Source organism: Pseudocercospora fijiensis, assembly GCF_000340215.1.
Source record: "Pseudocercospora fijiensis CIRAD86 unplaced genomic scaffold MYCFIscaffold_8, whole genome shotgun sequence".
NCBI classification, from domain to species: domain Eukaryota; kingdom Fungi; phylum Ascomycota; class Dothideomycetes; order Mycosphaerellales; family Mycosphaerellaceae; genus Pseudocercospora; species Pseudocercospora fijiensis.
The window spans coordinates 924,950-938,203 of record NW_006921539.1 but is presented as its reverse complement, the minus strand read 5'-3'; positions in this window follow the sequence as shown (position 1 = coordinate 938,203).

Below are 13,254 nucleotides of genomic sequence, written 5' to 3'. Positions count from 1 at the left end.
AAACTAGTAAGAAAAGCGAAATGAGCCGGCACTACGACCGGTAGCCGCATAGAGATCCTTCGTTCCGTTTACGATAAGCTCGGCTACCGAGTAGCGGAGGGCACCTTCGATATCCTTCGTCGGCGCTACTAGTAGGACGGCGTATAGGCTAATATCTCCCGCTACTATAAGAGCTGTCCTAAGTGCAATTTTAGGAATAGCTACCGACGTCTAGGAGAGCTGCGTATTCCTATAGCCTAATTAGTCGGGGAGCGATAGTACGGCGATAGTGTCTATCTTAGCCGCAATAATAGCTTGTATATTATTCGAGAGAGTCTTTCTCGATAGCCGGAGGCCTATTATTTCTATAAGGGCTGCGGCGCTATTAATGCTCGTAATATAGCTACCTTCCTATTTAAAGATCTGTTTTGCCGCTAGGGAACACCCTACGAGATTATCTTAGACAACGCTACGAACAATATAGCTAAAGAAGTTTAAGCACTACTTATTTTGTATAGGGCGAAGAACGTTCGCATCTCCCTATACTATCCCTAGTCGAATGCTATTGTTAAGCGTAGCTATCGGTCTTTAATCGATGCCCTATCTAAGATAACTAATAGAGGGGATAGGTCCGTTCCTATCTCTACCCGCGTTCCGGCCCTTCTCTAGGCGGATCGAACTACTATTATCGATACGACTAGACTTACGCTAGCAGAGCTTATAATTAGGAGGGACGCCGTTCTTCCTATTAAGTTGTCCTATCGTACGTATAGCGTTTACGATTAGGGGTCTATTCGTACGAGGGCAGATCTTCTTACCCTGCGGGCTAAGGCTCTTAAGGATATAACTACGACTTCTTAGGAGGGTCTTACTCGATAACGGCGCCTTCGTAAAGAGGCTAAGCAGTATTTTAATAACTATAATGCTATTAATTAGGAACCTCTAAAGGTTAGCGATATAGTTCTCCTATACCGGTCCGAGTTAGAATATAGTTACTCCTATAAGCTAGCCTTTAAATAGAAAGGACCTTATAGAGTATAGGAGGTCCTTTACGATAGTTCTACGTACCGACTATAGGAACTTAATAGTGCTACCTTAAAGCACTCGCACCCCCGGGCTAACCTAAAGAAGATCGTCGAATTAAGAGAGCCTACCCGCCCTCCCCCGACCGAGGAGGAAGTTAATGCCTCTATAGACCCTCTACCTACCTTAGATACCTATCGAGAGGAGGATCCTACCGCGATTATAGATCCTGTTCTACCCGATAACTATACGCATCCCTAGATACGTCTTAGTAAGCTATTAGGAATAACTTATAAAGAAAGGGAGGGTTATATACGTATTAATTGCGCGTAGAGCATTTCCGATATTAATTCCGATAGTAAACGGGACTTCTAGCTATCTAACTCTAACTCCGAGGAAGAGCTCGACTAGTCTAGCGACGAAGACCGCCTAGAATTATAGCTAGATCCTGAGACTAAATAATTGCTTGTCTTTCCCTACCTCTACTATGTTGTTTTCCTTGCCTTCTCCGCGCTATTAATGCAGTGCCGCCCTATAGCTTTAGTTTTTACTGCTTGTTCCTACGGTATTAATGCTTATAGTTGTTGCCCTCTTTTGCTTTTACTTTGTCTATTGTTTTGCTCTTTAGCCTTCGAGATATTGCTATAACTTTATTCCTTTGCTCTTATTTCCTTAGATAGAACTATATAAGGCGTGTTTTCCTAATAATACCCCGGGGATAGCATTAGGAAAATAGCCGAACCTAACCCTCTCCCTTTCTAGCTCTTAGATAGACATAGTAACCTAGGCCGATAGCCTCTAAGAATAGGGACCTTAGGCTGTTAAGCTTAGCGTTTAGAAGAAGGAAGAAGGAAGAAGGTAAACGTATAGACTACCTTTACGTGCTTACTAATATAAAAGGCGATACTATATCTACAACGGTAGTACTATAGGCTAACGTACTAACGAATTAGCTACGCTAGGCCTAGGCGACTTGCTCCTCGTTACCGAGCATCTCTAGAGAAAAGCTAATACTACCCCGGGGGTATTATTAGTCCCGCTAGCTTTACTACTATAGATTTCTACTAAGGACTCGAACTAACTAGTTACATTTCGAGTACGCGAGAATCTACGATAGCTAAAGGTTAACAAAAGCGCGTAGTCGCTACTAGCAATTAGCTAGATCGATTGTCAAACTTTAGCCTACCCTAATAATAAAGAAGTCTCGTATGCAGCTTTACTTTTATATATAGCCGTTATCCGTTTGCTTTACTAGCGCGGAATATACGGACTACGTTACCTTCGTACTATATTTAAAGCGAGCTTCCTAAGCTCCTTCTTCTACTCGATTACTAACTAACTCGCTACCGCCTAACTACCCCCCCCTTCTATCTAAACCCTTTAATTATTATTATTAAGCAACGAACACACTTACAAACTCGTTTACAACCTACCTCCGCTTCGGTCGACTATGTCTTCCGGCGCCTCGAATCCGCTAGGCGCTAGTAGTAGTAACGACCTACCTACCCCTATTAACCTAAGCCTAGCCGCCCTAATTCCGATCGAAGCCCTATCCGACAGCGCCTTAGCTGCTATAACTAGCCTCGAGCACTGCTTCTAGATCGTTACCGCCCTTAAAAACCCTTAAGAGAAGATCTAGAACGCTCGTACCCTACTACGCGTTATTAATAGGAACATTAAGAAGGCTGCTATCTTAGTTACGTACGGTATAAACAACTTGCGTTAGTCTATCGGTAAGCGTATCTTTAAGCGCGAGGTTCTTAACGATACAGATATCGAGTAAGCCTTTCCTATCGTCTATAGCCTCGAGACGGCTAGTACCTAGATTCGTTTGCGCTTTAAGACCCTCGACTAGGCCTTCGAACACTAGGGAGGACTAAGCAGTCTTCCTAAGAGCCTTATTAACTTCGCCTACAGTAGATAAGAGCGTACTAAGCAGGTCTCTTCGTTCGTTAACAAGTATAAGGTCCGTCGTTAAGGCGCCGAGCATCTTTCCTATACTATAATCTATCGTATATCTACCGCTAGTAAGAAGGTAGGCAAGTAGCTACTTAACTTGTCCTTTACGCTTAACGACTTTACGATAGCCTACTAGAAGAAGCACTACGATGCGATTGTCTAGGTCGATCTTAACGTATAGATAATTAAGGATCTACTAAAAGAGAAGGGCTATCGTATTAATAGTATAGGCTTTATTATTAAGGGTTAAGAGGCTCCTATCGTTAATGTCCTTAAACGCAAGGCTCTTCGCCTAGAAACCGAGGCCGATACGGCTGCTAGTCTTACGCTCGCTATAGAAATGTAGGTAGAAGATCGTCGCTCGACCCGTAACTATAAGGTCCCTTAGGAAGTTTAAGACGAGCGCGCTAAGGCCGAAGTAGCGCGCAAGAAGGCATTATATACTCGCTAGGCCCTCTATAAGGCTACTAAGAAGTATAGCACTCCTTCTAGTACCGACTATAGTACTAACTATAGTACTAACTATAGTAACTCGGATATTAATATACTAGATACACTACTAGAAGATGTCTCCTCCGAAGGCTCCTTTAGCGAGCGTAGAGATAGAGGCCTCTCGCCGATCCTGTTAACTAAGAACATCTATAGTTCTTATAAGAGCGACTCTATTGCGCACCTTATTACTAATATCGATATAGTTCCTAAAGCCGATATAGGTAAAGCTCCTACTGCCCTATCTATCTATTAATAGCTCGACGACCTTAGCAAGCTAGGTAAAGAGCGGTTTACTATATATACTAACTATATTAAGAAGGCCGCTAAGGTCTATAGTCTCTATACTAGTACTAAGGCGAGTGTCCTCGTCGGTCGCCTATTAAAGATTAGTCGTAAGGTTACTAATTAGGATGCCTTTACTGCCCTTAAGACTAGTTATACTAACTAGTTTCCTAGACGCCCTACTGCCGCCCTAACCTCCCTAGGACTCTACGCATTCAACCCTACTAGCACTATTACTCGCGATCTTACGCTAACTAAGCGTCGGTATAAGTTAATTACTAGCATTCTCGGCTAAGGCACTTCCTTCGACCGCTTTCGTTAGACTAGTAATACTATCTTCCCTCGAGTCTTCGGTTAGATATAGTCGCCTCGTAGAGCGCACCTTCCTCTTATCGTCGACCTAATATAGGAGGAGTTTCGTATATTCTTTTAGTATATGCGTAAACTGCCTAAGTCTAAGTAGGAAGGCCGCAATACTCTTTAAACCTATAGAGTAAGCAACTAAATCGTCCGTTAGCATCCCGCCTTATAGCTCTTAGCCGTTACCCTTCGACCTAATTACGTATACGAGCTTATCTCCGTCCCTAAGCCTACTAAGTACTTTAAGGTAGGTAATAGCGGTTATAAGAACTGCCCTACTAAGGAGACTTCTCGTCTCGGACAAGATATAGTTAAGCTCGTAGCTAGTAAGGGTGCTAGCTATCTACGCATTAAGGTTTCTCTTATATCTAAAGATAAGACCGCCTATTTAACTATTATCGAGGGTATATACGAACTAGAGGTCTTCGAGAACTAGGTTAAGAAGCTTAATACCCGTAGCCTAGTTCTACTAAACAAGATTAGCAAGCTTACTAATAAGTACCTTACTAACGACGACCTTAGTTATATATTCGATAGACAGCCTAACGAAGGCGAGGTAGCTTAGTAGATCCTTAACCCTCTAAAGGAATACGAGGTCTCTGTTTAGATGCTATACCTTCCGTATAGCGATCTAAAGCCCGAGAGCGACTATATATTAATCGACCTAGGCTACTCTCGTATTATCGACGGTACTAAGATTAAGGGCTACGATAACTTAACCGTCGCTAAGGTTGCTAAGGCGTACCGCAATCTAACCGCCCTTCTAGGTTCTAATACCTTCGTACCGTTCGCCTTCCCTACTGCTATCTTAGTCGAAGGCCTTAGTTACATTTCCGATGCCCTAGTCGGTAGAATTCCTTAGTTAAGTTACGTTGTTTAGAACGAAGTTAAACAAGTCCTCTAGTTTAGTAAGGAGGAGCTTAAGGACTATCTACGCGAGTAGGAGAAGGCTGCATAGGACAAGGCTACTAACCTCCTCGTTAATTAAGCTTACTTCGAGGTAGAGTACTTTAGCGCTAATAGCTTTAATACCTGCGGAGGAGTTTAGGAGAATCGACTAGCTAATAAGGTTATTGCTAGTAAGGATTACGGTACATTGAAGCAGCAGTAAGTTAGCGTAGTAGATTAGATGCTTAGGAAGTTGTTTTTACATATTAATAGAATCTAGGAATAATGCTACCCCGAGGGTGTTATTGCAGATGCCTAAGGTTACTATATAACTGTTTGTTTTGAGCGCATAATGTAAAGCGTGTCTAGTTAGACACGAAGAAAGGGAGGGATATTAGCTAGTAACCGGCCCTATATACCTAGGCTGAGTTTTGAGCCTATATAAGAGGCCTCCTTCTATATTGTAGATAGAGCACTAACCTCGTATAGTACATTGTTTATGTTACACTTCTATAATGCCTATGTTGTAGGGCTCTAGTTATTAGCCTAAGCAACCGTCTTGTTATCCTATTATGCTAAACATGGCTGCCTATATTGCTATAGGTTATGTTACCCTCGGTGGCCTATACTATTACTGCTGGTAGTAGTAGTAGTTTTGGTTTCCGTCCTTTAGCGTTATAGATAGTAGTACTAACTATTAGCGCTCCGGATTAGACTTACTATATACGTTCCGAATAGTACTTAGTATTATAAGCGTTCTAAATTAGACTTATTCTTAGTATTATAGATATTCTGTAGAGTACTCGCTATAGGCGTCCTATAGGATACTCGTAGTAGGCGTTGTATAGGGTACTCGCTATAGGTAGTTCGAATACTGTTTACTATAGGCGTTTTAGATAGTATTTACTATAAGCGTTCCGGATAGTACTACTCGCTATAAGCCTTCCGGATAGTACTTAATATAGGTATTTAGTTTCGGATAAGACTTGCTATACACGTTCCGGTTTATGTAGGACTAACTATACTAAGCGTTTAAAATGAGGCTTATCCTACGCGTTCCGGGTAGTACTGCTCGCTATAGGTATTCTATAGAGTACTCGCTATAGGCGTTTTATAAGGTACTCGTAGTAGGCGCTATATAGGGTACTCGCTACAAGTAGTTCGAATGTAGGCGTTTTGGATAGTGTTTGCTATAGGCGTTCCGGATAGTACTATTTGCTATAGATACCTCGGATAGTTACCGCTATAAGCGTTTCAAATATTGCTACTCGCTATAAGCGTTTTTAGTAGTATTTACTATAAGCTTTTCGGATATAACTTGCTGTAAGTATTCTAAATAGTGCTTACTATTAGTATTTTAGATAGTACTGCTTGCTGTAAGCGTTCTTAATAGTACTTACTATTAGCGTTCCGAGTTAGACTTACTATACGCGTTCCGGATAAGACTTAGTACATACTTGCTATAAGGGTTCTTAATAGTACTTACTATTAGCGTTCCGAATTAGACTTACTATACGCGTTTCGGATAAGACTTAGTACAAGCGTTTCGGATTAGAATTACTATATAGCGCGTTCTAAATAAAAATTAGTATAGGCTATAAATAGTAGTACGCTATAGGCGTTTTATAGGGTCCTATACGTTCCGGATAGTACTACTCGCTATAGATATTCTATAGAGCGCTTACTATAGGCGTTTTATAAGATACTCGTAGTAGAGGTTATACAGGTTACTCGCTATAGGTAGTTCGAATGTAGGCGTTTTCGATAGTATTTACTATAAGCGTTCCGGATAGTACTACTCGCTATAGATATTCTATAGGGTACTCGCTATAGGCGTTTAATAGGGTACTCGTAGGAGGCGTTATATAAGGTACTTGCTATAAATAGTGCGAATACTATTTAACTATAGGCGTTTTAGATAGTATTTACTATAAGCGTTCCGGATAGTACTACTCGCTATAAGCCTTCCGGATAGTACTTGATAAGGGCATTTCTTCCGGACAGCACTTAATAAAAGCATCTAGTTTCGGATTAGACTTAGACTTACTTTATATATTCCGGATAAGAGTTTCTATAAGCGTTTTAGATTAGAATTACTGTATAGCGCGTTCCAAACAAAACTTAGTACAGGCGTTGTAGACAGCAGTACGCTATAGATATTCTATAGAGTACTCGCTATAGGCGTTTTATAGGGTAATCGCTATAAACAGTTCGAATACTATTTACTATAGGCACTTTAGACAGCATTTACTACAAGCGTTCCGGATAGTACTACTCGCTATAATCCTTCCGGAATCCGGATAGTACTTAATATAAGTATTTAGTTCCGGATTGAACTTAGACTTACTTTATATATTTAAGATAAGACTTTCTATAAGCGTTTTGGATTAGACGCACTATAAGCGTTCCGGATAGTGCTGTTTGCTACAAATATTACGGGCAACCCCTTTATATGCGAGTCTGATACGTAAAAGCCCGGTACGGGCCGTGCCGTAGCTTAGTACCTCCGGATCCCTATTTAAACATTCAGTCCCTACGACCTCTTAGATAGTTGTTCGCGACTTCGTAGTTACCTCGAATATAAAGTCTCCGTTACATTTCGCGAACTACATACTTATAGGACACTACTATATTAGTGTTACGCAATCTACCTATTCGAAACTCGCATCCGAAACCGTATCCGATACTCGTATTCGAAATCGCTACCGCGTAGCGCTATAAAGAGATAGCCTCGCACATCCGTATCCGTATCCGTATCCGTAACTCGCTCGAACGTAGCCTATAAGAAAACAGACGCGTTCTACTCGAATCCGCCCTATACTTAGCCGAGTACGCTATTCTATACAAAATATATACGCGCCCGACTCGAGTATCCGCAATTACATCTCTCGTAGTAAACAAAGAGTAAGTATATAACGGCAAGTATTAGCACCTCTTATATATACTCTCTCCGCTATAGCGCGTCCTAAGCGACTGCGCTATCGGCGTACTACGCGGGAATCCGCACTCTTTATACGACCCGATAATAAGATACAAGCCGCTATTCCCGGCGAGTTCCCCTCTAACTAGTACTCCGAGTAAGAGAAGGAGATCCTCGAGAAATTGCTAGAAGGTCCTAAGTAGGAGTATAGAGATCGTTAAGACGCGACCTATCTAGAACTTCTAGCCCCGACTTTCAATTTCTCTAAACTAATCTACGATGCCTACATCCGTAAAGATAATACGACTAGGCAATACGAAGTAGCAATCGATTACGATACGGCGACTAAAGCCGACTTACTAACGACTGTTACTATCCCCTTAAAATCCCTTTAGAAGCTAACCTCCGAGCAATTCGCTTCTATAGTATTATAAGACAACGACTCGATCTACTTGCTACTACGACAGCTTAAATTAGACTATCGTAAAACGATCCGCTAGTGCTCTATCTTGTTTAAGGCAAACGAACTTAATAAGAAGAAGTATAAAGAGGCGAATAGTAAGCTAAAGCACGTTACTAAAGCATCCGAGACTCTATAGAAAGAGATAGACTCCTATAGGAAGACGCTCTCTTAGAACCTAGTCGTAGCCGATATCGAGAAGTATAAGACATATATAAAGGAGTACCGGCTATAGGCTAAGAAGGCAGAGGCAGTAGAGATAGAAGCTTAGCGGAAGCTTATCGATGCTAAGGGCAATATAGCTCGCCTCTAAGTCGCACTCGATATAGTATCCGACCCTAACGCTCCGACCGTATAAGATATAGCTAATCTATATACTAAGATCCGCTAACTTAAGAGTAACCTCGTAGGCGCTTAGCGTAGTCGCCCTACTTCTCGTACTAATTCGCCTAACGATCGCCGATTATCGCTCTCTCGATCCCTATCGCGTAGGCGTCGCAGTAGCCCGCTACCTCTACCGCCTAGAGATAATAATAACAAGGGCGATACTAGTATAGGCGGTAAGCCGCTACTAATCGACCTTATAGATAGAGATAACAATCCACCCTCTTCCTCCGATAATAACTCTTCCGATAACGAAGGTAAGAAGCCTAAGAAATCTAAGAAGTCTAAGAAGTCTAAGAAGGGTAAGAAGATTAAGAAGTCAAAGTTAGTAAAGGGTTTAGATAGCGACAGCTTAGACGAGGAAGAGGCTATTAATCCGGTTAGCTACGACCCGATACTACACGATAAGTTTAAGACCTCTCGTAATGTAGATAAGCCTACTAAGTTTAAGGGAGATCGCGACTCTAAGGGTTAAATTATTAGGATCGATCTTAATACCTAGTATACTATACTCGGTACTAAGCTCGGTATTACTCGCTTCCGCGATATCTCGTTAGCTCTACGTTTTATCTACGGTTATACCGACCCTAATAGTCTCGTATATAAGATATTAAAGCTATACGTCCTAATAGTCCTATTACGTAAGGACCTAACTGCTTTATCTAAGCCGTTCAAATCCGTTCGAGAGATGTTCGACTTTATAAATAAGTACTTTACCGAGTACGACTGTATCGAAAAGGCTTAGGATTCGATAGATGCGCTAAAGCAGGGTAACTCTAAGAACTTTAGCTCCTTCTATACGAAGTATTAGCTATGTTAGGACTAAAGAGGTTATACGTGATTGGTATATAACCGGGCTCGAGTGAAGCTAGGGTCTCGATGCCTTAGGCAGGGCTTGGCGCTTAGTAGTAGGCTAACTTGCCTGCCTTCCTCTCTCCCCTCTTAGCTCCTTATCGAATACTACCTATACCTACTACTACCCTATCTACCTGCTAATATACCCTTCTTATATAGTATTCGATCTACCCTTTAAGGGTAGCAGCTAGATAGTCCTTATTTTAAGCTTTTAGCGGTATAGCTACGAACAAGACTAATCTAACTATATTGCGCCCGAAGAACGGGACCTATACGTACTATTCTATCGAAACAACCGTACCAATTATTAAGCAAGGCCTTCTATACGGCCTATTATACTAAGTTAATCGCACTAGACTAATATCTACTAATTCCGCTATATCCGTATCTTAGGGGCTAACAATATATTATTAGTGTTACCCCCTATTACAATAGCCGGCTTATTACGAAACAACAACCGTGCCGCCGCTAGCAGCGCTAGCAACGATAATACTAGTAGCATAGTGCCTACTAAAGTGCCTACTAAAGTGCCTACTAGAGCACCTGCTAAAGTGCCTCCTACTAAAGAGCCTGCTACTAAGCCTACCGAAGAACCTATAATTCTAGGTAACGACCTAGAGTTGCCTATTAACGACATTCTTAGCAATATTGTCAACCGTCGATATAGCTAACTAGCCTTTAGCCCTCAACTATTAGGGAGACTTTAAGAAGCTACTTAAAACAGGCTTACTGCCCTACGTTAAGAACAATAGCTAAAGGATAATCTCCTCGAGCTCCGTCGCCTTTAGGAAGCCCCGATAGCAAAACTAATAGTAGGACCTTCTTTACTATCTACCTAAAAGAAGGATACTAAACTTAAGGACTATATCGTATTTAATAGCTCTAGTCGGAAGCAGTACAACGACTACATTCGTAACTATAAACTCAACTAGCGCAATGTACTAAGAGCGCTACTAGACGACTATTCCTTAGTCGTATACGCTATATAGTATATCAATAGCGACCTAAAGCGCATATAGGATAACTATTTCGACTCCCTCGACGACTAGACCGCTATTTAGTAGTAGACCTATAAAACTATTATACTAGATACCCTTAGAAACCCTATACTAAGGCAACAATATGCTTAGGACCTATATCTTCGAGCTAAACAAAAGACTAATCAATCGGCTCGCTTATTCGAGGCCTATTTAAAAACCCTTAAAGACGACCTTCCGCCTAAGACTAATTCTATATAGATCTCCGAGATACGCCTAAAACTTAGATAGGAACTTATCCTCGAATTAGACCGTCGCCGTGTATTCGAACAAGCTAATCTAATACGCATTTAATTTATAGTCGAAGTAGAAACAGCCGAACGGGCTGTTTAGCTCTAATAACGACTAGAATTAAGGATCCGACTAGCTAGTACTAACCGTAGTAGCCGTAGTGGCCGCGGCGGAGGAAACTAAGGTTCCTACTAAAACAATAATGCTAATAATAGGAACAGTAGCGACCGTAGAAGAGGCCGTAGCCGGCGGCTATACAGAGGAGGCCGCGACAGGGGCCGTAGAAGGGGCTCGTATCCCTATAATGCTAACCGCTCGACTAATAATAGTAGCAACAATAGCTATAGCAACAATCTCCCGACCGGATTGAAGTGCTTCAATTATAATAGTACTAGCTATCTACTAGGCTAATGCGATAAACCTAAGGACTAGGCCCGAATTAATCGTGCTTCCGCTAAATACCGAAAGCACCTCTTAGCGGCTAATGCTACCCTAGTCGGCTCTTTTAATTAGTCGAAAAAAGAGTAAGCGCCGTACTAACTGTTAGCCTCGTACGGCGTAAGACTATCGACATTATGCTAGCTATAATACGCTCCTGCCTTATATAGGACACGAAGGGCACTACCTATCAAATTAAGGTTATGCTAGATCTAGGAAATTCAGTTAGTGCCCTTATCAGCTATCGCCTAGCTAAGCAATTAGACCTTCGACAACTACCGAAGACTAACCTACCAACCCTTGCTTAGTTTAATAACGCTCGGCACTTGACCTATAGGGCCTACTATGTTCCTATAGCTCTAAAGGACGACCTCGGAAATAAACGCCTACTAGACTTCACTGCCTACGCAGTAGATATAGACAACCTATATAGGGGAGCTACTATTATTATTAGCAACCCTATTCTCAAGTACTACGCCGCAGCTATAGACCTAGGCCTCTAGAAGTAGCGATTTAGAATCGCTAGGAAAGAGGACATTAAACACATTAATGTTAGCGAGTGCCCTAACGATATTAGGGTCCTGTTTATTAGCAACCTAACACCTACCTTAGCTAATCCGACTGCCGACCTACTCGGTAGTGATAACGATGAATCTGTGCCCCCTAATGATCCTAATTAGCTTGCTCGTATACTAGAGCCTATCCGAGAGACTTATATTAATGTGTTTAAACACTACCTAGCATCGACATTGCCTATATTTAAGGAGACGGATTATAAGATTAATATTATAGAGGGCAAGGAGGTTCCTTTTAGCCCCCTCTACAACCTTAGTAAGCGAGAGCTTGCTATATTACGTAAGTACCTAGAGGAAAACCTAGCTAATAGTCGCATTCGGTATAGTAACAGCCCTGCTAGTATACCAATCCTGTTTATTCTAAAGAAGGATAGTAGCCTACGGTTATACGTTAATTACCGTAGACTTAATACTATTACTATTAAAGACCGCTGTCCACTTCCGCTTATTAATAAGACCCTCGATCGCCTTTCTAGTACCTACTACTATACTATATTAGACATTAAGGACGCCTATTACCGCATTCGTATCCGTAAGGGCGATAAATGGAAGACAGCCTTTCGCACTCGCTATAGCTATTTCGAGTACTTAGTTATGCTATTTAGGCTAGCTAATGCCCCTGCTATATTCTAGTCCTATATTAATCGGGCCCTTTCGGGCCTATTAGACCATCTCTATATAGTTTACCTAGATAACATCCTAGTTTACACACATTCACCTAATATTGTAGAACACTAGGCCGTAGTGCGTAAGGTCCTCGACTGCCTACGAGCCTATAGACTATACTACAAACCTTCTAAATGCACCTTTACTACTAAAGAGGTATTATTCCTTAGCTTCCTCGTATTAACCGAGGGTGTTAAGGCTAATCCTAATCGGATCAAAACAATTACTAAATAGCCTATTCCTACGTCTATTAAGGAGCTTTAGTCGTTCCTCGGCTTCGCCAATTTCTACCGCCGCTTTATTAAGGGCTATTTACGGTATGTGATGCCCCTAACTAAGCTTACTAAAACTAAGGCTAACCCGTCTAGAGAATTCAAATAGACTAACAAGATATAAGCCGCTTTTAACGGTCTAAAGAAGCGATTTACTAAAGTCCCCTTGCTGCACTATTTTGTACTAAGTAAGCAGATCCGTATTAAGACTAACGCTTTATAGTTCGCTATATCGGCTATTATATTATAGCAATCAGATAAGGACTACTACTAGCACCTAATTGCCTTCTTTTTACGAAAGATAATCGATATAGAGCGTCGCTACGAGACCTACGAGCAAGAGCTCCTAGCTATTGTCGAGGCCTTCAAGCATTAGAGGCACTATCTCGATAGTGCATAGTATACTATTTAGGTCTATATAGACTATAACAAC